We start from the raw sequence: 24,756 nt of genomic DNA, 5'->3' as shown, positions 1-24,756 counted from the left end.
CACATTGATAAAAGTAAATGTGCAATCATTATTATTTTTTTTATATTTAAGCCTTCAAAGCATTGCAACCAGGATCAGGTACGGTCTGGTTATGGAGCTGAAGTAACTAATCAATGGACTCTGCTGCTCTCCTATGAATAAATCTGTGAATGAATGGCTGTGTGGCTTGAGTTAATCACAACCACACTAAATGTAAATGTATACAGGAGACTACGGGGGAAGAGGGAAGAAGCCTTTGATTCAGGCAGGGTGGTGGGGTTGAGAACATGACCATGTTTCATGTTACACCCAATTTATGGATTGGACATGAAACATGATCACAAAGGTAAGATTAGCCTTTCAGATGTTCTTGCAATCAACTTTTGTCAAATACAATATATATATATACATATACATATATATATGTGTGTGTATTTGTGTAAGAGTGTGTATGTATTATAATAATATATAATGTTCGCAGTAAGCTACAATTGTTCCACAGATATATCCTGATAGCTATGAGATGTACAGAAATATGTAATTTGTATATTAATACGGGTTTTGAGATTATTTATAACTCCTTAGTATATGTGCTATATATGTAATTATGTGTGTGGGTGTGATATACTGTATGTGTACATGTTATAAAGATATGTTTGATTTTTATTTCCTGCCATAACTCTTTTTTTTTACTTATTATACTGCTGTCAGAAGCAGCAGCTTTGCCGCCATTGACAGTTATATTCTGCTCCCATTAGACAGCCTTAGGCTGATGTCAAACTGGCGATTCCACCACTGGCGACATATTTCTAGCAACAGAATCACAAAAGCTCATCTATGCTTTAACTAATAGATTGAATTTCCTCACAGGATGGAACACCAGGATATCTTGATAGATAGCAAGATAGCGACATCTAACTAATTTGGTCACTGAGGAACAACAATGCCGTAGGACAAGGTGAGTGGAGTCTGACATGGGCGAAGTGCAGCAAATGACAGAATCACTGGTGTGGCATGGTCCTTGTGGAGCCCAGTTAGTCATGATCATATAGTCATATAGTCAAGGTCAAGGTTTAAACAAAAACTAGACTTCTGGTTTACGTCACTGTGCTTGATCAAATATTTAGCAGGGGTGGGTAGGAGGGTCAAAAGTCCTGATTTACATATGTGTTCCAGTGCAGTTTCTCTGACAGTACTAGTACCATTGCACTAGTATCCTAGCCAGGAAACTAGCATTTCAGGAAGGTGGGCAATTGCAGCATACATATTTATACGGGTATAGTTTCCTTTAAATGTGCCCACATATGTTCATATACTTCCACAATTTACACCTATAAAGAGAATATAAAGATATATAACTATTCACTAGGCAATCTTTTTCCTTTAGTGAATTATGATAAAGATAGGCACAGGGGAAAAAGGGTGAAGAAATAAGCATAGCTCCTACATGACTGGATGCGAAGAGGAACCAGGCAACACAGGGATTAATGGTTAGCAAGGGGTTTGACATTATTGGTCACATACCTGATTGGATGGAAGTGGGCTGATTGGAAGAATCTCCTAAAGGGGGTCCATGGCGTGGTGAACAGAAAAGTCAGTCGGAGATCTGAAGTCATCACCAAACCTTACCTTCGACTTGCCCTACAGTAAAGACATCTGTCAGCATGGATGGAAAGTCCTTGAAGGTCCTTGAAGGTGGTTTAAACTGGTGGAATTGGAAAACAGTTGGGGACCCATCTTTGGTGTGGTGTCCTCTGTTCTGTGCAATCAACTTGTAGTGACCAGGGAGTTATATGTCTGCGGTTAACTGATATCATGCCTAAGGCAGTGTATTGTGGCTGGAGGCCTAACATAGGTAACTGGTTCCGCAGACACAGGGATGGTGTATTGTTCATATTGTGCCTTGAAGGACCTTCGACCCTATCAGAGCTTTTAACAGGGTCAGGTAATGTGTTGTTTATAATAAAGGCAGTCATGGCCATTTGAACTCCACGTAAGTGTACCTTGTACTGCTTTGGGCTGGGCTATGGGGGAGTTAGGGGTTATAGCCAGCAGCAGGATAAGGGAACAGGTTACCTCTGATCTACCCTGGTTATAAATCTAAACATAAATGGAGGTCAACTAGCCAAAGAGTGTAGGGATTTGCAGAACTATAGCGTGCAGGCAGTTTTGACAAGCGCTTCTTGCGCACTTTCATAATCTGCTTTTCTAATAACATTTATGTTGTAGATCGGAGCAGAGAAAAACTAAAGCAGGATTTCAGGGGGTTAATCACATAGTCTGCAAAGCCATCAGAATGTGATTAAAAATCCTGAAGAAATAAGCAGACAGAGAGGAAGAGCTAAGGGGGCACTTGCTGAGTTTTAACAAGATATAAAATCAAAATTTTCTTTTCTTGGCCCAGAAACGATGTGTTTTTGCTAGCATAATACAGGTATAAAGGGAGCCCAGATCTTTGCAGAGCTGGCCCTGAGCTGTAATGAATCTTTATTCACTCGGCAAAGTATATATAAAAAAAGTTTGTTTTATATCACAAAAGGAACATGATTTTTACTATGGATACATGATTTGTAGACAAAGGATTTTACAGCATCCAGGCATAGGAGAGGTACATCAATGAACCATATCTTGGTGTGTCATATAAAGTGCACTCGTCTCAAAAATCATGCCCGTCCTTTTCATCTAAAAACAAAATCATGGATGCCACCGGAATGGTCATACATTTTATTTTATTTTGAAAGTTCCTCAGGCAAGACTTAACATCTAGGTGAGCCTTTTAAAGTGCACTTCCGTATAACACTTATTTGGCTACAGCTGAAATGTGCACAGTGTGTATTAAAACTATTTCACTTGTCAAATAATTTTTAAACTATGTTAAAACAGTCCAGGCATTCTTGCTAGAAAAGTTCAATCCCTGACATGTATTGCAGCAGCCCAACTTGGGAAAGAACACACCTCCAGTCTGCTGATTGGATAGTGAAGGAGAAGCAGCACAATATACGGTCAACCCTCTACTGTCTTTGTTGTCTTCTGCTTTCAGTATGTTCACTATCAACATACACAGGGTTATTCACAAAAGGGTGAAGAGTTTGGAGAAGGCAGGAAAAGTGAACGATCTAGGACAACATAGCTGTACTGGAATGTGAGCTGAATTGGAGAATGTTTCCAAATCAGCTATTTAGGCCTAGATTGTTCACTTCTCCTGCCTTCTCCAAACTCTTCTCCCTTTGGTGAATAACCCTGATAGTCTTTACATCAGTGTCTAATTATAGGAGCGATATAGCTAAAACCACATACAGGTACCAGAATTATATAAAGTAAATACAGTGGTACCTCAGGTTCACAAACTTAATTTGTTCCATGACTCTGGTCGCGAACCGAATCAAATTTCCTCATATGGTTCAATGTAGATAAGGTTAATTCGTTCTGACCCCTACGAACGTGGTCGCAAACTGATTTTGGTCGTGAACAGATGTCAGACGTCCCAGGGAGCTAGTAGTGAGATGAGGAACCCACTGGCAATAAGCAGCTGACAGTCCAGAAACGCGGCACAAGTTTAGCGATAATCCAAGAGGGGTAGTCAATGTCCAATCCGGGTCGAGGCAGGCAGCGAAGGTTCAAAGGTGGAAGACAGTCCAAGGGTCGGTAATCGGGAAGGATACACAGGGGCAACAGGCAATAGAACGCTATGCTCCCGGGGATGCGCGCGCAGCCTGCGTACTGCGCATGCGCCCACGCCACATGACTCGCGCATGCGCACCTGCACCTCGGGCACCAGGTGTTCTACCGAGCTGAAGTGGAACCCACAAAAATATGAAACACATTACAGTACAGTACAGTATGAAGAGAGTGAACACTAACCTTTGCACTTTCTTTGGAGCCATGCTGGATTGAATAATACTGTACAGTACTGTATGTGCTAAAAAGCACACACAAAAAGCTTCACAGCAAGTGTGCACACATGTCAGAGCGGGGAAGATGGCCGCAGTTGTGTTCGTCACCCAATTTGGAGTTCGCGAACGGAAGCAAAATCTTGCCGAACTTCCTGTTCGCGACCCGAATTGTTCGCGAATAGAAGCGTCTAGAGGTTGTACTGCATATATACATACATACATCTGAGACTATCTAGTTTGCAAGGTGACAGTGTTGTGTTGTCACACTGTTAAAAAAATGTGGAAAAATAACTGACCTATTGACAAGATCAACAGGAATTAAATAGGTTACAGTATATAAATGTAATTTCTATGTTATATATAAATATAATTGTCTTTAAAAACCGAAGCTTGCCATACACTTACACTTAAGTATAAAGCTGAAATAGACTGGGTCAGCCACTGCACAAACAAAAATACCACAATTCGAAGGTTCAGTACTGGATTTATTAAACAAGGTAATTTGTCATTATTATTGCTAACTCTGTTTATCAAGGCCATTAGTTTTTTGAGCTTATGACAGAAATTTGTCAAATGTGATAATCCTGCGATGGCCAGTAACACACTTACTGTTTTAAGGTGGGGAACTCTATGGAGGAGCAATGGTGGCAACCTTGGACAGTAGCATTGTCACCCTGTGAAGAGGGTTGTTTAGATCTACCATCAGATTTAGATCAACTTGACTAAAAAAATAAAGCTGAGGTCCAGCTCAAACTATTGTGTGCACCCCTGGCAATGTTAAATGGTTTGTCTCAACCCTCCATCTGCCAATTTTGATGAACAGCTTGGTCTGTTAAAGGAAGTTGAAAAATAACAGACTTTGGTTTGATCACCAGATGAAAATAAAGGAAATAAACCCTAAAAAAAGAAAATGAATGCAGCTTTAATTTTTGCTTTTGGGTTTACATACACTTTAAATTTATACAGGGTTATTCACAAAAGGGTGACGAGTTTGGAGAAGGCAGGAGAAGTGAACAATCTAGGACAACATAGCTGATTTGGGAAAATTCTCAATTTCGAGTCACTTTCCAGTTCAGCTATGTTGTCCTTGATTGTTCACTTCTCCTGCCTTCTCCAAACTCGTCACCCTTTTGTGAATAACCCTGTATGTGTTTAATAAATACAGGTACTTATGCTAGATTTTAAAATTATTTAATTACTGAAATAATTGGCATTTTATATCTAAGTTGAGCTTTAACCGATCAGAGACCATCTTCCTATGAAGTATCAGAGGGCTAGTCATGTCTGTAAGCATTGTTTTGAAGGATCTGAAATGCAGTGTGTGAAGTTGTATTGGGTTGTATTGGAGATGCATGCATTGACATTAAAGGTTTCTTTTTCAATGCATCAGGCTGCGCTGCTTTTATTTTTTCAATACAAGTCAATGTAAATGCATCTAAACCGTCCCAAAGTGACCTCAAAATGCATACGAACACCAGCCATTTTTTACATGATAGAATGTTCTTTTTGATCTAAAGCCTGTGTACATTATCCCTAATAGAATGACATTTATGATTGGCTGCCACAGGTTACAGAACACCCGTCACTTTTTAACATGTGTCTCAATAAGCCTATAACTCTGTAGTTTTGGGAAATCATTACTCATCTCTAAATGGCTGTTGGAGCGCTGCACCTGCATTAAAAATGGGCAGAGTCTCCTTGTATCTCTAGCAGGAACTCAAGGAGAAAAGTTGTACCCACACCCAAGGGACCCTCTCTCAATATAATCTGTGTGCATGGCACAGGAAAATATATAGACAGTAAAGGGGGGTCAGGACGCACAATGCTTTTTGCTCTCATTCTATCTATCAAACAGAGCAGGACTGCTGGAACAAATGGCATGGAGAAGAAAATGAAAATGTAAAAATCCATTCTGAAATCCGCAAACACTCTAAGTACACATTTCTGACTAAAAAAGCACCAAGAGGTAAAAAAGTGCAAAAAATATAGTGAGTGTTAAAGGAATTATAGTTTTTAAGGGATAGATAGATAGATAGATAGATAGATAGATAGATAGATAGATAGATAGAACTGGAGGGTACCATTGCTACCCTATCCTTGAGAAAATGTCAGTTGCCTGGTTTTATGCTGTTTTCAATAAAGGAAAATGGCAATGCGATAGATAGATAGATAAATAGATGGGGGGAGGGAGAGAGAGAGAGAGAGAGAGAGAGAGAGAGAGAGATTTAGAAAGAGATAGAAAAATAGATAGAAGACCGGGATATCTTGTATTGCTTTTTATTAAAGGAAAAATTGGAATATTGGGAAAAACTGGAGGCTACCATTGCTACCCTATCTTTGGGAACATGCCAGTTGCCTGGTGTTATGCTGTTTCAATGCTTACAATATTTTCCAGATCACTGACCCGGGACAAGCAATACATTCTGATCTTGCTGTTAATTTAGGAAAAAAAAAATCGAGGTGAGTGCCTTTCCTGAAACAGCAAGCTGAGTGGGAATGGTCAGGAGCTGTTGGCCTCTCCTTACTGCCTGACCCTTGTGGCAATTCAGAGAAAGGTCGGTGGACATTAGATCTTCTTATTCCGTCTCCTGTATTCTGTACATCCTGAGAGAGCAGCAGAAGTTGGTTATTTGAGTTGGTGCCCAAAAAGGTCTCTGTCCATCACAACTTTTGGAACCATTTTTATATTTATATTGCTTCTGTGTCTTCTATTGTCAACCACAAAATATACAACGTAATACGTTTTTAAGCTCTTCAAGCTCTTCTCATTTATTTCGAGATTAATTTTGGGTAGTAAACACTTCAAAACCACCAAGGTCTCCAAGCTTCTGAAGGTTTATATACAGCAGTCTTGGTGTATTGCGTGAGTTTGAATTAAAAACCCCCGTTCTGTTTTCTCTGACCGTGAATATGTTCAGGTAAAATAAAATAAATGTTTTACACATTACCAGCAGAAAATGAATTTGTTTTGTGTAGCAGACTTCTACCATTGTAAATAAAAGAGTTCTGTATTGTTTGTACCCTTATGTAAGTGATCCAGAAGGGGTCTGTATTGTATGCTGGTAGCCATGAGGGTTCTTTGTTAAACCATAGCCATCAACAAGAATAAAAAAGTCTACTACAGCCTTGCCGTTAGGAAGAAAATAAATACCCGTATTTTATTCCAGCATACATGGGAAATCATGAAAAAAAACTGTATTATGTGCTCCGAACTAACAAGGAGGTGTTTTTGTAAGCTAGCCAAATCGAAACAGGTGCAAATTAGAAAACAGCAACAGGAAAATGTATGTGTGCCATAAATTAGCTACATATGGGAATGGGCCATCTATAGAAGAAGAAACCAGGATTCTATTTTAAAGCTCCAACCAGTAAAAAGACCATGCTGCACGTTTAAGATAGAAATGGGCTTTTACTTAAAGTGAAAACAACTGACACTTACCTAGACACTTCTAAAAACCACCAGCACTTCTTCATACCTCCTAACTTTGAGATGAGAAACAACGACACCTTCCAGCAATATATTTAGTCAATGGACATACCCCTGCCATGACCCCAGTTATGTATAAGCAATGGACACACCCCTGCCATGCCCTTAGTTATGTATAAGCAAAGGACATACCCCTGCTATGATCCCAGTTATGTATAAACAATGGAAACACCCCTGTCATGCCCTCAGTTATATATAAGCAAAGGTCATACCCCTGCCATGGTCCAAGTTATGTATAATCAATGGTCCCAGTTATGTATAAGCAATGGACACACCCCTGTCATGCCCCTAGTTATGTATACGCAATGGGCACTTCCATGTCATGCCCCCAGTTATGTATAAGCAATGGACACACCCATGTCATGCCCCCAGTTATGTATAAACAATGAACACACTTATGTCATGCCCCCAGTTATGTATAAGCAATGGACACACCCATGTCATGCCCCCAGTTATGTATATGCAATGGACGCACCCCTGTCATGCTGCTAGCTTGGTATAAGCAATGGACACATCCCTGTCACGCCCCTAGTTATGTATAAGCAATGGACACACCCCTGCCATGCCCCCAGTTATGTATAAACAATGGACACACTCCTGTCATGCCCCCGGTTATGTATAAGCAATGGACATACCCCTGCCATGCCCCCAGTTATGTATAGGCAATGGACACACTCCTGTCATGTCCCCCAGTTATGCGGACCATTAAGAATTTATATGCCAACAATTATTGGTTAAACCCAGAATTGCTTTTTTTCACCATTACTTTTCATTTATACTGGCTTTCCAAATAGCAAACAAGATAAGTAAGAGATAAAATGAAGGTTTTAGTGCAAAATAACACTTTTTATACTTAAATAGGACCTGCTCATAGATATCTGTACATCAGACAAAAACAAGGACAACTGAGGAGGAAAGAGATACATAGGGATTTGGACAGGATAGGACCCTCCAAATGAGGGACAGTTGGGAGTTCTGCTCTTCTAGCAGAACGTATAAACTGGTCAGAGACCAAGGAGGCAGATAGAGAGGAATTTTTAAGCAGATCAGGAGCACTGCTTTTTTTATTATAACTCTGGATTTACATAATTAAACTGTCATATAATCGAAGACTTATTAGTATTGCGAGGTCTGTATTCCATCCACACCAATAACAAAGTCAACGTTGTAGAACAGCCTCCAGGAAAGGCAACTCACTGTAGACTAGGAGCTACTGGAGGGCCTTTAGGCTATGCAGTCAGGTGTCACTGACCTATATAAGATAAAATTAATTCATCAATCTAGGTTATATGTAGTCTGTTTGCAGCATTATTAAAGCATAGAGCTGGAAAAAGCATGAGATGTTTTCAGGTTTAAGCACCAAGGCAGCGAGCCAAGGAGCACATATTGTATCTTCAACATTCCGAAGAGGAAAAGCTGAATACTTAAGATTTGTTTAGAAAAAGAATTCAAGCCTTTAGAGTTATAAACACTCAGAGCTTGGCAGGCGTTTGGAAATAAATTTTAATAAAGCAAAGCTTGTTATGTTCAGATATTAACGCTGTGAAAGGCTATAACACCTAATATACTAGGCAGGTGTTATGTGATTGCAGATGGAAGGTACAAAGCAAGGAAGGCTTTTTTTTCTTGTATTTTGTATAAACGAAAAATAGGATTTAGCTATTATTGTTATACATTTATTTGTATGCAGCAATTTTAATCTGAGGAGCTCTGCTTTTTAATTGTAGTCTATGTATAAAGTAGATATTTGGTCTGCTACCCACTTGGAGTATAAGGGATTTCACTAGACATGTGCGAGTCATTTAATTCGGCGGGATTTTCCAAAATTCAGACATTCGGTTACATCCGCATTTACCGCATCCCAATGCATCCGAATGTGTCCGTACCCAAATTTCTGTTTCCAAATTTCGTATCCCATCTGAATTTCATTCAAAAACAAAACTGAATCGGACATGTGACCTTTCTGGCCAAACAGATGTGTTTTTTGGTTTAATGCATCCGAATGGGTCTGAACACAAATTTCTGTTACAACAACATGGAAGCCATATTCATTATAGACATATAATACAAATGCTGAGGTTCCTAGACCCGTATGACATTCCGGATCAGAATTTCCGAATTGCATTCAGGTCTGGGAGCCTCAGCTTTAGTAATATATGTATATGGCTTCCAGACCCGAAAGGCATTCGGGATCTGAATTTCCGAAATGCATTCAGGAGCTCGGGACCCATATACATATATTACTAAAGCTGGGGCTCCCAGACTTGGATGGCATTCGGGAGCTCCGGAATGCAATTCGTAAATTTGGACATTGCCATTCGGGTCTAGGAGATTCAGCTTTAGTATTAATATCCGTATATGGTTTCGGTGGTATTCGCAACGAATATTCGTAAACTCACCCGAAACTGACAAAAATCCAGATTTTGTCCGAATCCAAAACCTGAAACAAATTGAATTTCAGATCCGAATTCCGAAATAACGTAATATCTGAACAACATTTTTCTGCTTCTTACATGTCTGGATTTCACAGTCCGTTATGCGCTATTGTATGAGGGGTATTCAAAAAGTTTTCTACTAGCTATAAAGGAGACAAGGTAGGAAAATAAATATTTTGTTGCTTCTTGTGTTGGTGTAGTACCGCCCCCCCCCCCCCCCCCCCCCCTTCCCAATTCAATACATCTGTTCCGCACTTGACAGTTGACAGGTAATGAAGAAATACCAGAAAAATACATCTTTGTCCTTCTGCTCATACAACATTATATTATATTTTTCTGATCACCTACACAAAATCTTTAGAAAGTACATGAACCAAATATCCCAAATTGAATAATTTATTTTTACTGTGCTATTGTGACAACAATAAAAAAAACATATAAAAAACCCACACACAAGCTCAATTTCTGCTTTAGTCATGAAGTATTCCTTCTGTGCCTAGCACCAAAATAAAATTCTGTGTTCTCCTAATTGTGCTTTTTCATCTCTATATGCCTACAAATAGTCTGGAGAAAGAAATATTTAGGGGGATATTCACAAAGCTGCCGAAGGATCTAGCCGAAGCTTCGGCTGATCCTTCGGCTAGCTTCGGCCCCAGGACCCCTTCGGTTCAGTAGAACTGAAGGGCTGCTGTACGGGCTATTCACTATAGCCCCTACAGCCCCCGAAGTTGGCTGAGGGGCTCAGTCCAGCCGAAGGCATATGCTTTGGCTCCACTTAGCCCAGGTGAAATTAGAACCTGGCCGAACGGCCGGCCATTGGCCAGCTGACAGCCTGCTTCTGACTGGTGTCCAGAGCCATCCGTCATCTCACGGCTGGCTCTGGCCACTTGCAGAAACAGATCAGCGTCATTGGTTACCAGGTAACCAGGGACGCCGATCTGTCATTACACTGAGAACCCATCGGAGCCACAGTGATATCACAGCGGCTCCGCCGGTTCTCAGTGTGTAAATGAGGCTGGAGGAAAAGGCGAAGCGGGGAGACACTTGTTGGTGAGGGGTCCCGGGGTTGTAAGCTGAGCCCTCTGCCCCAGCCTGTGCCCACATGGTGTGCCCAGACACCGGACTGCCCTGCTGAGAATGGCCGCTGCTCTGGAGGTAAGGCAGGACACTGTTCTGTCATTAGAATGAGAGCTTAGCAGAGTCGGCTTTCATATCCTTGCCGACTCTGACAAGCTCTCATTGTAATGACAGCTGGTCCCGGCCAATAGAAAACAGTTGGGCGGAGCAAGCTGTCACTGCTAGCTCTGCCCAATCGTTTTCTTTTTTTTTTCCACTTTTTTGACTGTTTTTCTATTCTTCTCGGTACCACAGAGGTACCAAACAGAATAGCCGAGCCGAATGCCGCTCATCGGCTATTCACTCACTGCTGTTCGGCATCTATGAGAACAGGCCGAACTGCAACGAGTAACCTGCCGGAGGTTTAGCTCAGCCGATCCAGATGTTGGATCAGCTGAGTCGAACTCCTTCTGCACTTTGGGTCGGCCGAACATGCTGAGCATGCTTGGCCGACCCGAAGCCAGCCGCAGCAAGCCGATGTACGGCTGATTTTAGTCGGTGTACGGCTGAAGCCAGAAGTGAATAGCCGAACAGCGTTCGGCTCACTTCACTTCGGGCCGGTTATTCACTTGGCTGCCTATGGCAGCTTTGTGAATAACCCCCTTAATGTTTCAATTGTCGGTGTTGTATTTTGTATAGGAAAATAGGATTTAGCTATGAGTTCTATACATTTCTCGTGTGCAGCAATTTTGATCTGAGGAGCTCTGTTTTTTAATTGTAGTCCATGTATAAAGTAGATCTTTGGTTTGCAACCCACTTGGAATATAAGGGATTTCACTAGACATGACCGATTCATTTCATTCCGAATCAAAATTTGGCAGAATTTTCCGAAATTTGGACATTCGGTCACATCCGAATTTCCGAATCCCAATGTATCCGAATGTGTCCGAACCCGAATTTCTGTTTCCCAATTTCGGATCCCATCCGAATTTCGTTCAAAAACAAAACTGAATCAGACATGTGACTTTGATGGTTTGATGTTTTTTTTCGATTTGATGCATCTGAATGGGTCTGAACACGAATTTCCGTTACTGCAACATGAGAGCCATATACAGTGTACAGTATACATATAATACAAAAGCTAAGGCTCCTAGACTCGAATGGCATTCGGGATCAGAATTTCCGAATTGCATTCGGGTCTGGGAGCCTCAGCTTTAGCAATATATGTATATGTATAATATTACATGTTTCTGATCTCCTACACAAAATCTTTAGAAAGTATATGTACCAAATATCCCAAATGTAATAATGTATTTTTACTATGGTTTTGTGACAATAGAAAAACACACAGAAGCTCAATTTCTACTTTAGTCATGAAGGATTTCTTCTGTGCTTAGCACCAAAATCAAATTCTGGGTTCCCTAATTGTACTTTTACTTCTTTATTTGCCTACAAATAGTCTGGAGAAAGAAATATTTCATGTTTCTATTGTCGGCGTTGTATAATTCCAGTAACTGATAAAGAAAGGAAACTCTCCTATCCTGTAAGCCTGCTTCACAATAATTATAAGTTAAGACTGCAAGTGTAAACTGTTTTTAACAGAGTGTCTTTCAGATCTGCTCATTAGAACCTCTTACAAAAAAAAGCACTTAAAATAAACAACAATGGGAAAAATAGCGTGAATTTTTTTGAAACTGAACATTAATGTTGCAGAAATAATAAGACTTGCATGCCGGTGCACCATTAATAGTCAGTAAATACAGTGGGGAATTGATCATAGTCTAGAGACAGGAATGTGTCCACATACAATTAAATCCAGCAAGAATCACGTTGTCTTTCCCTGTAGGGCAGTTATTCATAAGCGCGTGTTGTCATTCTGGCTGCGCCTGTCAAAAACAGACTGTTCTTTCCTCGCGCGAATTCCACCGCGCTTGTCGCAACAGAGGAAATGTTTTTATAGGGCCTTCAAGAAGTTATGACATCTAGATTTAAAGGAGAATTACATCTTTTACCATGCATTTTTTAAGGCAACATTACTGCTTTCCAATTACATAGTGTGATAAGTAAATGCCTTAAAGAGTTATAGGTATCAAATGAATTACACACCAGGTACCCACTTGTTAATGTTACCTGCAGCATTAAAGGGTTATTTCACCTTTTTCATTATAATCGAAAGGCTGAGCTAACTCACAACACCCTCCTCACGTCCTCCTCCGCAGATGACCTTTCCTCACCACCTATGCCAGTAAGTATATTGGTCTCGACACTGAAAACTTCAATACACATCCTCAAAGGCTGTATAGAAACATAATCCTTGCCATAGGCAGCAGTAACTGGTCAGCACGACTACATGTCTGCACTAATCAATGATAATCTCTTCTGCAACCAATGAGAAGATATTCTCATTGGTCAGTACAGACACTGATGCAAAAATTACATGGTCAACACACTCAACAATTTACTCCAACATGGAAGAGGTCTTATTTACCTCCACTGATATGACGGTATTTTTTTTATCAATTTGTCTCAACAATAGCATCATACAGTAGTGCCAAGTACTGTGATATATAACAACTTAAATTTGTTGCATGCATGGGCGCTAACAATGGAATGTCACCTGGCACCCGCAACTTCCCCACAGGGTCACTGCTGCCGCCCGTCGGCGCTCTGCCGCCCCGAGGCCGGGCCTCGGTGGCCTTGTGGGAAAATCCGGGCCTGGTCACCGGGTTTTCATGACTTTGCTGCAAAGCTTCCAACTTGCAAATCTATTTTTATATCTCCCCCATTGTGTGGTCAACGACTATACAGGAAAATGTCTCCTTTATGTCAACTGTTCTTAAAGTGACACTAAGCTCAGGAGTTCAATCTTAAAAATGCATTCAAGTATCTCAAAGGCTAAGTTAGCAAAAATTAAAGAAATGCATAATTAATAATATATATAAAAAACATGCATTTCTTTAATATTTGCATTCAAGCCGGGAAAGCATTGCAATTGTGATCACTCAATCACAGCTGCAAAGCTCAGGCTTCTGCACATTCTCTCCCAGACAGAGCTCCGTACTGAGGTACGGAGTTTCAGTTAGGAGAGATGGGGTAAGGACGGCTGGACTTCAAACTGCATTAAATCATGTCATACAGTGTCTAGCCGTCCTCGCTCTAGATAAGAGCTGCCCATATTTCTGCATCTACCTAGAGTGAGAATGGCTGGACACTGTATGAGGGGATTTAATGCAATTTGAAGTCCAGCCGTCCTTCCCCCATCTCTCCTAACTGAAACTCTGTACCTCTGTATGGAGCTCAGCCTGGGAGAGAACGTGCAGAAGTCTGAGCTTTGCAGCTATGACCGAGTAATCACAATTGCAATGCTTTCCAGGCTTGAATTCAAATATTAAAGAAAAGCATTTTTTAATATACTGTATATTATTAATTATGAGTGTCTTAAATTTTTGCAAAAGCTGAACTTAGCCTTTAACTAATAACAGAAATGTATCCTATTTGTGCATCACTCAGCTGTAGATCCTCAAATCATCTCTGAATTGGTGATGACACTGTCCTTCCTTCTGGAGAGTGGCTACTTTTGTTCCCCTGGTCCCTGTGTGTGGTGTAAAGTAGTCACCACCTCCAAGCTTGCTCCCATGATGGACAACATGATGGACTAAACTAAATCTCATGTTTGGTTTACTAATTTGTTTAGAGATTGTGGGGCTCTATACTGTGCCTGCTGGTTCCATCTACAGATTCTTTGTTGGCTTCATCCATTACCCCTGTGTATCACTCAGTTGTAGATCCTCAAATCACCTCTGAATTGGTGCTGACACTGTCCTTCCTTCCAGAGGAGGGGGGGGGGGGCTACTTTTGTTCCCTATGGTCCCTGTGTGTGTTGTAAAGTAGTCACCACTCCAAGCGCACTCCCATGATGGACTACAATTTCACATTTAGTTTACTCATTTGTTTAGAGATTGTAGTCCATGACAGTTGTAAGCTTGGAGCAGTGGCTACTTTACAACACACACAGGGATCAGGGGAACAAAAATAACCACCCTCCAGAAGGAAGGACAGTGTCAGCACCAATTCAGAGATGATTTGAAGATCTACAGCTGAGCGATACAGAAAGGAGCTTCATTTTTGTTCATAATTTATGCACTTGAATGCATTTATTAAGATTTAACTCCTGAGTTTAGTGTCACTTTAATGGTGAACCCAGCTCTAAATCACTCCATCTCCACAGAAGCCCAATGATTTGCACTGCGTCATTAGAAGCCCCCACATATACAACACATACAAAGGTCAGGAATAGTGGGAAGCGGCAGGGCTTGATTATAGTAGCATGTCCACTATATTAACTACCCCTTTTTTCTACTACCTGTGCATAGCGTATAGTACCATGAAAATAATATCATCTGCAAGCATACAACAGGAAAAAGTTCAAAGCTTGTCAATGAGTAATGGCGCTTCCAGGAAATAAGGAGTTATTTTCCCAAGTGGATACGCATCTTAAGCTGCTTTTGGTTTTACAAATTTACAGAGGCAAAACTAGTTGAGCATACACTTTTTTTCTAATGATTACATTATATATGGCCTACTTTTTCTACTGTTAGAAAACACTATGCAAATTTGGAAATGCAAACCATCTGATTTTCAGCCGGGTCTTGGCTCAAACGGATATTTTCTTGCTATGTTTGATCAAAGTATCAGTTTTCCCGCATTCAGACAGTATGACATAAAGAGCTGTCTGAAGGAGGGGACGGTGCCGGGAACCAGATATAGAGAGTGGGCGACACTCGCCGCTCTGCCACTTCGGGATGCTCATAAAATAGAGATGAAATAGACATGTTCCACCGAATGCATTTGTTTAAAACTTAATCAGTCCTGCTGTTGTACTGATCTATTAAGTGCTTCTCTAAGTCCTATTTCTATCTCTCCTTTATTCGTTCTCTTCAGAGGCTGTTATTTAATTATTTTTATTTTATTTTTTTTCGCATTGTTATTTATCATATATATGTCTCTCGCAGTTCCTGCACAGCAGGGCGAAGTGTGAGAGCAAGCAGCAGTAAAATGAACCACTCAGTTCAAACACTGACAAGAACCATGCTAATAGGAGGAGAGAGCAATATGCTTAGAGGTAGGTTGAATGATGCTGGACATCAGCCTGAGGTAGGGATGTCCAGATACCAGTTCAGATACCAGTGCCGAAACTTGGCATTTTCATGAGAACTACCAGGGTTGCAGCCGTTGCAGCTGGTACCTGGCTCTGGCGCTCTACCACTGTCCTGAAATCATAAGTCTGTATTGTTTTATAAAAACAGCACTTAATAGATCAGTACAACAGCAGGACTGATTAAGTTTTAAACAAAAATGTATCAGTACTTGTATCTGCGAGTACCTGGGCAGGTATCAGTACTTGTACTTGAAAAAATGGTATCGGTGCATCCGTTATATATATTCATTTTTTAAAAATGCATTAAAATGGGGATGTACAATTCCCAGGAGCTCCGTGTGCTCCTTAAAAACGACAGCTGCCTCCTAAATTTTTACATTTTTCTCTAGTCTAGTCTTGGAGCTGGAAAAGTATCTGTACTTGTAGTTGTACCGAGTACGGTACTTGGTATCTGAACATCCCTAGCCTGAGGGCATCTAGTTGGAGGGGGGAAAAAAAGTACTGCGAGGGAAATCTTTGGATTGAAGGTAAATACTTTACCTACGGTTGTGTTTGCATCTTTTATTGGGCTATACATTTTTTACCTTTTTTACCTGCTCTACAGGAACTTTGGGTGTGGTGCAGAGACACACCAGGAGCCTTCAGCAGTATTTAATGAATCTAGGCTATGAGTCTATTGTTGAGGGAGGAAGGGGCTACCTGTTAAGAAAAGCCTGCTCCCAATGTATTCATTGTTATACATGTGTCTTAAAGGAGAACTATGAGGTGAGTGCTTTTCACTCACCTCATAGTTCTAGCCGACCTGTGACAATGAAACTGTCACAGGGCGGGTGAGTAGAGCGGGAGGTGAGCGAACACATACTGGCGTTCGCTCACCTCTCGATCCTGTCACGGCTCTCTGCAGTGACAGTGGAGAGGCTGGATTCCCCCCTCCCCGCTCCGATCTGCCAGCGCTGACTGGTGGAACGGACGGGGGAGGGGGCGGGTACAGCTGGCTCTGCCTCTAGATAGGCAGAGCCAGCTGTCAGTCACGCAGCTGGGCGGATCCAGACATAATTGTCGGGATCTGCTTCAGCTGCGGCGTCTTAATATACCGCGAGCAGAAGCTCGCGGTACACTGCGGCGTCTCAGTATTCCGCGAGCTACAGCTCGCGGTATACTGAGCCTAGGGTGTCAGGAGCATGCTAGTTTGTGTCCTCCCGTTACCCTAAGGAGAACTATGGGGAAAAGCCTTAACCCCATAGTTCTCCTTTAAGTCAGATATCAGATAGGGAGGTCAGATATTTTAGAGTTAGGGAGCACACTTAACAGAGGTACTTTGGTGTTTTAGTGTGACTTTACAGGTATAAACAAATGTATTAAAGCAGACCCAATGTCAGATTATTTTTTAATATCCATTTCTGTGTATTGCCTTATGATTTGCACCTTTCCTTTTGCTAGTTATTAATTGATCTGGGCAGCTGCCACATTTGCTTTGTAGGGTGTGACAGGATGCCACCTGGCTTAACTCTTCCATACTGAAAATAAAAATGCTAAGCTTTAACGTAGCCCTGGCTGGCTGCCCCTTTAAGGGCACATCTGTCTCCCACTGCTGGATTGGACAGGGAGCCAAGGGATGCAAGCAGGAAGAAAGGCAGCATCTTATTAGATGTATTCAGTTGCAAGGCTTCAAGCCTACCCAATGGCACCTGCAGGACTCTGATTTGGCCACCCTTTATTTGTGCTAGACTTCTGGTAGCCACTGGGGGACGACAGAAGAACCCATCTATCTAGTAGCTCCCTAGTAATTAAGTTTTCATCTGCACATGGATATATTAGGTCTGGCTACAGGTTCCTGCTACAAGAACCAGTGGATGTCGCACGTCTGTCTTGTCTGTCTCCCACCACTGGATTAAACAGTGCAGCCGAGAGATGCAAGCAGGAATAAAGACAACATCCTATTAGATGTATTTGGTGGCAATCAGTGAATTCTTGTATCTGGAATCACAGGGTGTTCCCGACAGCTATGGCAACTCAGCCTGTACACTAAAATGCAGCAGCTGTCCGCAGCTATTTCTATGTAGCCACACATGCAGCAGGTACTAGACAGATGACCAGCCCTAGATCAAAGGGTTGGACATCTGTCTCTTGCGAACAGAGGCACAGCATACGGCTGTGGCCCCTGTCATCCTGTCATTGAGCTACCTGGGGCTACATGGAGCTACCTGTGATTCTAGACACAAGAATCTGCTCATTCTTGCCACACGAATCCACTGCTGGACCCAATATAAGGCCTACGAGCTACTGTCTGATAATTTGGCAGAATATCATACCTCTTTACTCATTAAGTAAAAGTCTACAGTAAATTCACAAAACAATTAGGTATTTTAAACTTGATAAGTTGAAACTCAATAGAATACAATAGTCTATAGACTAATGTGTCCCAGAGATGTTTTCTACTTCAGATGGATGATTTATGAGAAGATCGGTATGTCATTGTCAGACCAGCGCAGCGTAAATAACCCCTGTCTTCCGCAGACTCCCGGGCATCGAATCCATTAAAAGCAAAACGGGTCATTTTGTTGAGAATCTCAGTAACCATCCTCATTCCTTACTAAGAGTAACAGGAGGTAACACATCAGCTGCAACACGCTGGTCTCTTGTTTCTGGATCTGCGCTTGTTGAGAAGTGTTCTGTTAAAATGGGAAATGCTCACTGACAGTACCAATTATTCTGAAAAGCAAAAGAAGTGGATGTCAGTACATTATATCGCTATATTTCATGCGTCTTTATTTTTGTATTGAATATAAACATGGTTTGTATGATAATCTCGCTCTTTCAATAGATGTTGCTATGTAAAGCCAAATGTTATAAGGGAAATGCAGACTTTGTGCAACATTTAGGATGTTATACTGTAATCTCTCCAAAACAGCAGCGATATACAGTGTATGACATGAATATATCTCAAAGGGTGTGCGTTGCGTAGAACAATAAGAACTATGATGTGTAAGACTTTTTTTTATATGTAACATGCTTCTTTTATCCAGCAGATGGAGTGTGACTTACAGAGATTCTAAGACTTAATGCGGGTGATTTATTAAAGCAGACCCAATGTCAGATTCTTTTTTGAAGAAGAACTCTGGGCAAAACTTTTATTAACCCTTGCAGTGGGGCTACCCCTGCACTGCAAGGGTTAAGTGTGTTAGTTATGTGTTTAGATTAAGCAATGAGATCTTGAGGAATGTTGAATTAAGTTTTACATGCTTATAAGAATATTACATCTATGTATACATTGTTTGTAAATAACTGGGGACACATAGTACTATGTGTCCCCAGTTATGAATGAACAGGCTGTGATTTACATTCATACAGACTAACGCTAACAAATTTTGTCCGAATCCCGAAACGAATTGACTTTCGGACCCTAATCCCGAAAAACAAAATAACACAAAATCCGAATCAAAATGAAATGAAAATAAAAACATGTTTTGCCAGTGCACATGTCTACTGCCCAGCTCAATGATGTCACCGGTTGCCAGGAGCTTGGCAGGACGCCAGCTAGTGTGTCCCACTCAGCTCCCTGGCAACTGATGACGTTAGTGAGCTGGGCAGGAAGCCGGACAGAGAGAACAGAGCATCACAGGTTCCCCTCTGCTGCCCAACTATCTAAAGCCTTTATTAGGTTTAGCAGGTGCAGACCTGGGCAATCCCTTATGTGCATCCCGGGACCGCGCGGTTGTGTTCAGTTGCACACAGCGGTTGCTCTGCGGCCCCATTGATTTCAATGGGGTTACATCTGCGCGGCAATCGCAGAAAAAAGGTACATGTACCTGCAACACACACCACTCAGCTTTTTTAATCATGTTCGATTGCACGAGCTTAATCGCGCAATCCGCCTGACGTGACTGGGGTGCCATTATACAATAATGGCACCACCAGCGTGATCGGCGGTGGTGGGTGATTCCGTGACTGCACCGCCATCTGCGCGGTTTTGTGCACAATTGCCATGCGGTCACGGATTGCCATAGTGTGAACCTAGCCTCAGGCTGCCGTATTAAAGGGACGGCCCTGCCCATGCAGACATGACTCATGATCGCTCGGAAAGCACCACTACATAACACAACAAAGAACACGCCGGAAGCAGACAGTAGAAAGACAACCCCTAATGATGTCACAAATAAACAGAGGAACACAGAGGGCGCAAAAACACAGAATTGGAGCACTAGCGGGTTGGACTGGAGTGTGTTTCACAAAGATTGTACTGCTAAGGAATTGTTGGCAGAGAATGAAATGTAATGGTACTTACATGTGGATCCAGGAATCAGGATGTGGGCGGTGTGCAGGAGCCTGCTCATCCACTACACCCCTGTCCCTTCACTAAGCCGATCACCCGGGATCTGTCAGCTGCGCTCGCACACCGACTCCTGCACACCGCCCTCAGCTGCCTTGACACAGACCGAGTGCCGTCCCTCACTACCGTGGTCACAGTAGCTCAGTTCGGGCTCGCTAATTTTGGGTTCCACTTGACTCTTCATTACACTGCCCAGAGCCAACACCCCTTATACTCCAGTCCAACCCGCTAGTGCTCCAATTCTGTGTTTTTGCGCTCTTTGTGTTCCTCTGTTTATCTGCATCTACAGGTACTCCTCCTGTCTCCAGGGCAGCATACATGCACGCTAGCTAGCATTCCCCATCCGAGAGCGCTGTCTATGTTTTTCTGTTTTCCTAATGATGTCACAGCAGATATTGCTTGTCATTTGCTAAAGCAAAAAAATGCATGAAGCAAGAAAACACAAGCAAAAGTGCATTACAAAGCATCAACAACGTCTCCTTTACTACAAACGTCTCCCCAATGGTCTCCCCAAGTGGGAAGACTTTACTTCCCATTACAGATTCCACTTTCCCCCGTCTGTTCCGCCAGTCAGCGCTGGAGGATCGGAGCGGGGAGGGGGGAATACAGTCCCTCCCCTGTCACTGCAGAGAGCTCTCTGCCGTGACAGGATCGAGAAATGAGCGAACGCCGGTATGTGTTCGCTTACTTCCCGATCTACTGAGCCGACCTGTGACAGTCTCATTGTCACAGGTCGGCTAGAACTATAAGGTGAGTGAAAAGCACTCACCTCATAGTTCTCCTTTAACCAATCGGCTCGGGATTCTCAGCGTTCTGCATAATACATCACACATTTTCAAGCATGGCATTATCCCTGAGCCAAAGGTCCTGCTGCTAAAATCCTACAATGCGCGCCTAGTGCCTTTCCAGTGTTTGTGGAGCCGTCAGCACCAGTTTGCTTGGCAAAATAAGAATACACAACGAATGGCAAGAAAACTTAACAAAAAAAAAAAACAGAATGGCAGGAAGTGTTATTTCTGTTCCATCTCCCATGAAGTTTTAGCCTAGATAACAAAGCGAGCGCTAACAATAGTCCGAATGTACAGCCACACACAGAGCCTGCATAGTCTCACAGCGAGCAGCTGTGTATTGTAAAGGTGTATAAATAAAGTGCATTTTCTCTATTGATCTCTTCATTGTCTCTGCCTTATGTGAACACACAGGAAAGGCATCACAGTTGCTTACTGGATACACAGATATATTATAATGAAATAGAAATGAGTTTAAAGAACACTTCCTATAGCGGACCTAACAGTGTGCGCAATAAACTATTGTTGTTCCGGCATGTTTAATGCGCCCTTGACATGCACCAAATAAACAGAATAGGGCGTCTATGCTGAAGAGGATTTGCAATATGTGCTGCAGAAACTAGACATGTGCGCCTCGTTCCAAATCAAAATTCGTACAAATTTTCTGAAATTCAGACATTCCTATACATCCAAATTTCCGAATCCCAATGCATCTGAATGTGTACGAATCCGAATTTCCATTTCCCGTCCGAAATTCGTTCAAAAACTAAATTAAATCAGACATGTGACTTTTCTGGCTAATCAGACGTGTTTTTCCAGTTTAATGCATCCGAATGGGTCTGAATACGAATTTTCGTTACGGCAACATGGGAACCAGATATATACATATAATACTAAAGCTGAGGCTCCTAGACCCGATTGGCATTGGGGATCCGATTTTCTGTATTGCATTTGGGAGCTCCTGAATGCCATTCGGGTCTAGGAGCTTCAGCATTAGTAATATATGTATATGGGTCCCAGACCAGAATGGCATTCGGGAGTTTCCGATTCCCGAATGCAATTCGGAAATTCGGACTCCCGAATGTCATTAGTGTCTAGGAGATGCAGCTTTAGTATTAATATCCGTATATCGTTTTCTGTAGTATTCACAACCAATATATCTTAAACTTATCCGAAACTAACAAAAATTCGGATTCCCGAAATAACGAAATATCTGAACCAAATTTTTCCGCAGCTTACATGTCTAGCAGGAACTAGAAAGTTAACAAACTGTGATTTCTCACAGCAATGTTGCAGTTTCTGCATTTTAGGAATGATGTAGCCGCAGATCTGCACATCAGGCTGATGATAGCGTTGTCCTTTAGTTACTCTATGGCCCCCATGCCTTTGAAGTCAGTTCTATGACTGTTCTATGGACGTTTTCTATGGACATACATCATGTGAGCAGCTTTGCTTTTCTAATAGCTTACAAATGGGATCTTATATGACTGTCACATTCCTGGGTACTTTTTTTGTATTTGATCAATGAGTTATATTGTTGTGTATGCGTGTTTTAGATGCACATTCAGACCAGATTGTAACACCTCTCATAACTACAACTTTAAAGAAGTTGAGTGGAACTTTAATATATCACCTCCTTACTGCAAACGTTCATGTACACTAAAGATATAAATCAGAATCTATGAACACGAGTTGACGCGTTTCGCTGATAATTCCCACTTCTTCCGGACTGGGTTTAAAGAAGAACTCCAGAATTTTAAAAAATAACCCTTCTGGTGATGCAAATCCAGTAGTGCAAGGGTTAAGTGCTCGCTTTGTCTAGGGTGCAAAAAAAAGAAGAACTACTCACCCGATCCTCAGCCCTGGCTGACTGCTAGACCAGTCCATCGGAGGTCTACAGACCCATGATGTTATCATGTCTATTGAAGGTCCATTAGATGTGAGGACACCGACACCGAGCGACATAACACAGTTGGAGCGGAGGGCGAGAGAGGTGAGCGATCACCAAGGATCGGGTGAGTAGTTCTTTATGTTCACCCCTAAACCAAAATGAGCAGTGAACACTTGCAGTGTGAGAGTAGTTTCAATGAAAGGGTTATTTTTTTTAATCCTGGAGTTCTTTAAATCCAGTTCTGAAGAAGCAGAGTTATCAGTGAAACGTGTTGAAACGGGTCCATAGATACTGATTTACATCTTTGGTGTACATGAATCTTCACACTAAGGGATTGATGTATTAAGGGTTTGCTCAACATATACTTCAGCTGGGGGAGTGGCATTCACATGGCACTACCGCCGCTAGAAGGAGCAGAAGAAATCCTTATGCTCCTCGTCTCCATCTAGTTGCAGTAATGTGCAGTGAACGCCATTCCCCCAGGTACAGCATATGCTCAGCAAATGTGTTCTAAGTTAGCCCCTAACTGTCATGTGTTGTGGATGCCAAAGCACATATATTATAAGTAAATCACGTTTGATTTTTATCTTAAATATTAATATAACTTTATATGTTTCTTTACATGTTTATAGTCTTTAATGGGGCAATGAAAGTCCTTACTTTCTTAATGTACATACTTTACTGTTTATATTACTAATTACAAAGGTGTTCAACGTTAAACTTATGTTCCACACATCTTTCTTTAGTCTCCACTCTAATTCATCCCAAAGGTGTTCTATTGGGTTGAGGTCAGGACTCTGTGCAGGCCAGTCAAGTTCCTCCACCCCAAACCCGCTCATCCATGTCTTTATGGACCTTGCTTTGTGCACTGGTGCACAGTCATGTTGGAACAGGAAGGGGCCATTCCCAAACTGTTCCCACAAAGTTGGGAGCATGAAATTGTCCAAAATGTCTTGGTATGCTGATGCCTTAAGAGTCCCCTTCACTGGAACTAAGGGGCCAAGCATGCCAACTAAGGGGCCAAGCATGCATGTGCTGACCCCGCTCTGTCATTGTACATGGCCTATCACTTGGTGGCTGAGTTGCTGTTGTTCCCAGTTGCTTCCACTTTGTTATAATGCCACTAACAGTTGAATAATAACAATGGAATTGTTGTTTACATCAACCTATATCCCATTATACATTGAATAAGCAAGCAGGACATATATTTATAGCAATATAGAAAAATACAGCAAGAGTTGGGTTTTCTGTGCAAACAAACCATCAACACCTTGATAATCATTTGGTGGGAAAAATGCATGAATTGAAGATGTGTGGTGCTTGGTTCAAAAATGTTCACGTATGTTGGAACGGGGCAGAAATATTCCATAGTATATTATAATATTTATTGCTTCTGCATCTCTTCTTTTTGCCTCACATTTAAGAGTCATAAGGTCAAAGGAAATAAAATTTATGTGACCAATAAACATTTTCTCTTTTACAAATTGACTATAAATGTATTGGTACGGATGGTGTAATTTTCCATTTGGTGGATTTTAATAATGGGAACCCAATCTAATTGTAAATTGTAAATATATTTCTGCCCTAACATTGACTAGTCGCTGACGGCCACAATTCACACGATCAAACCCAGATTTTCGGCTGACAGTTCAGTATTTAAACACTTTAACAACAGCTGCTCTTGAACATTTAACACATTCTGCTGTTTTGCTGATACTCGCTCCATGGCTCCGGGCGCC

This window comes from Nanorana parkeri, unplaced genomic scaffold (assembly GCF_000935625.1).
Source record: "Nanorana parkeri isolate BGI_ZX_2015 unplaced genomic scaffold, ASM93562v1 scaffold367, whole genome shotgun sequence".
NCBI lineage: Eukaryota > Metazoa > Chordata > Amphibia > Anura > Dicroglossidae > Nanorana > Nanorana parkeri.
This window is presented reverse-complemented; position numbering follows the sequence as displayed.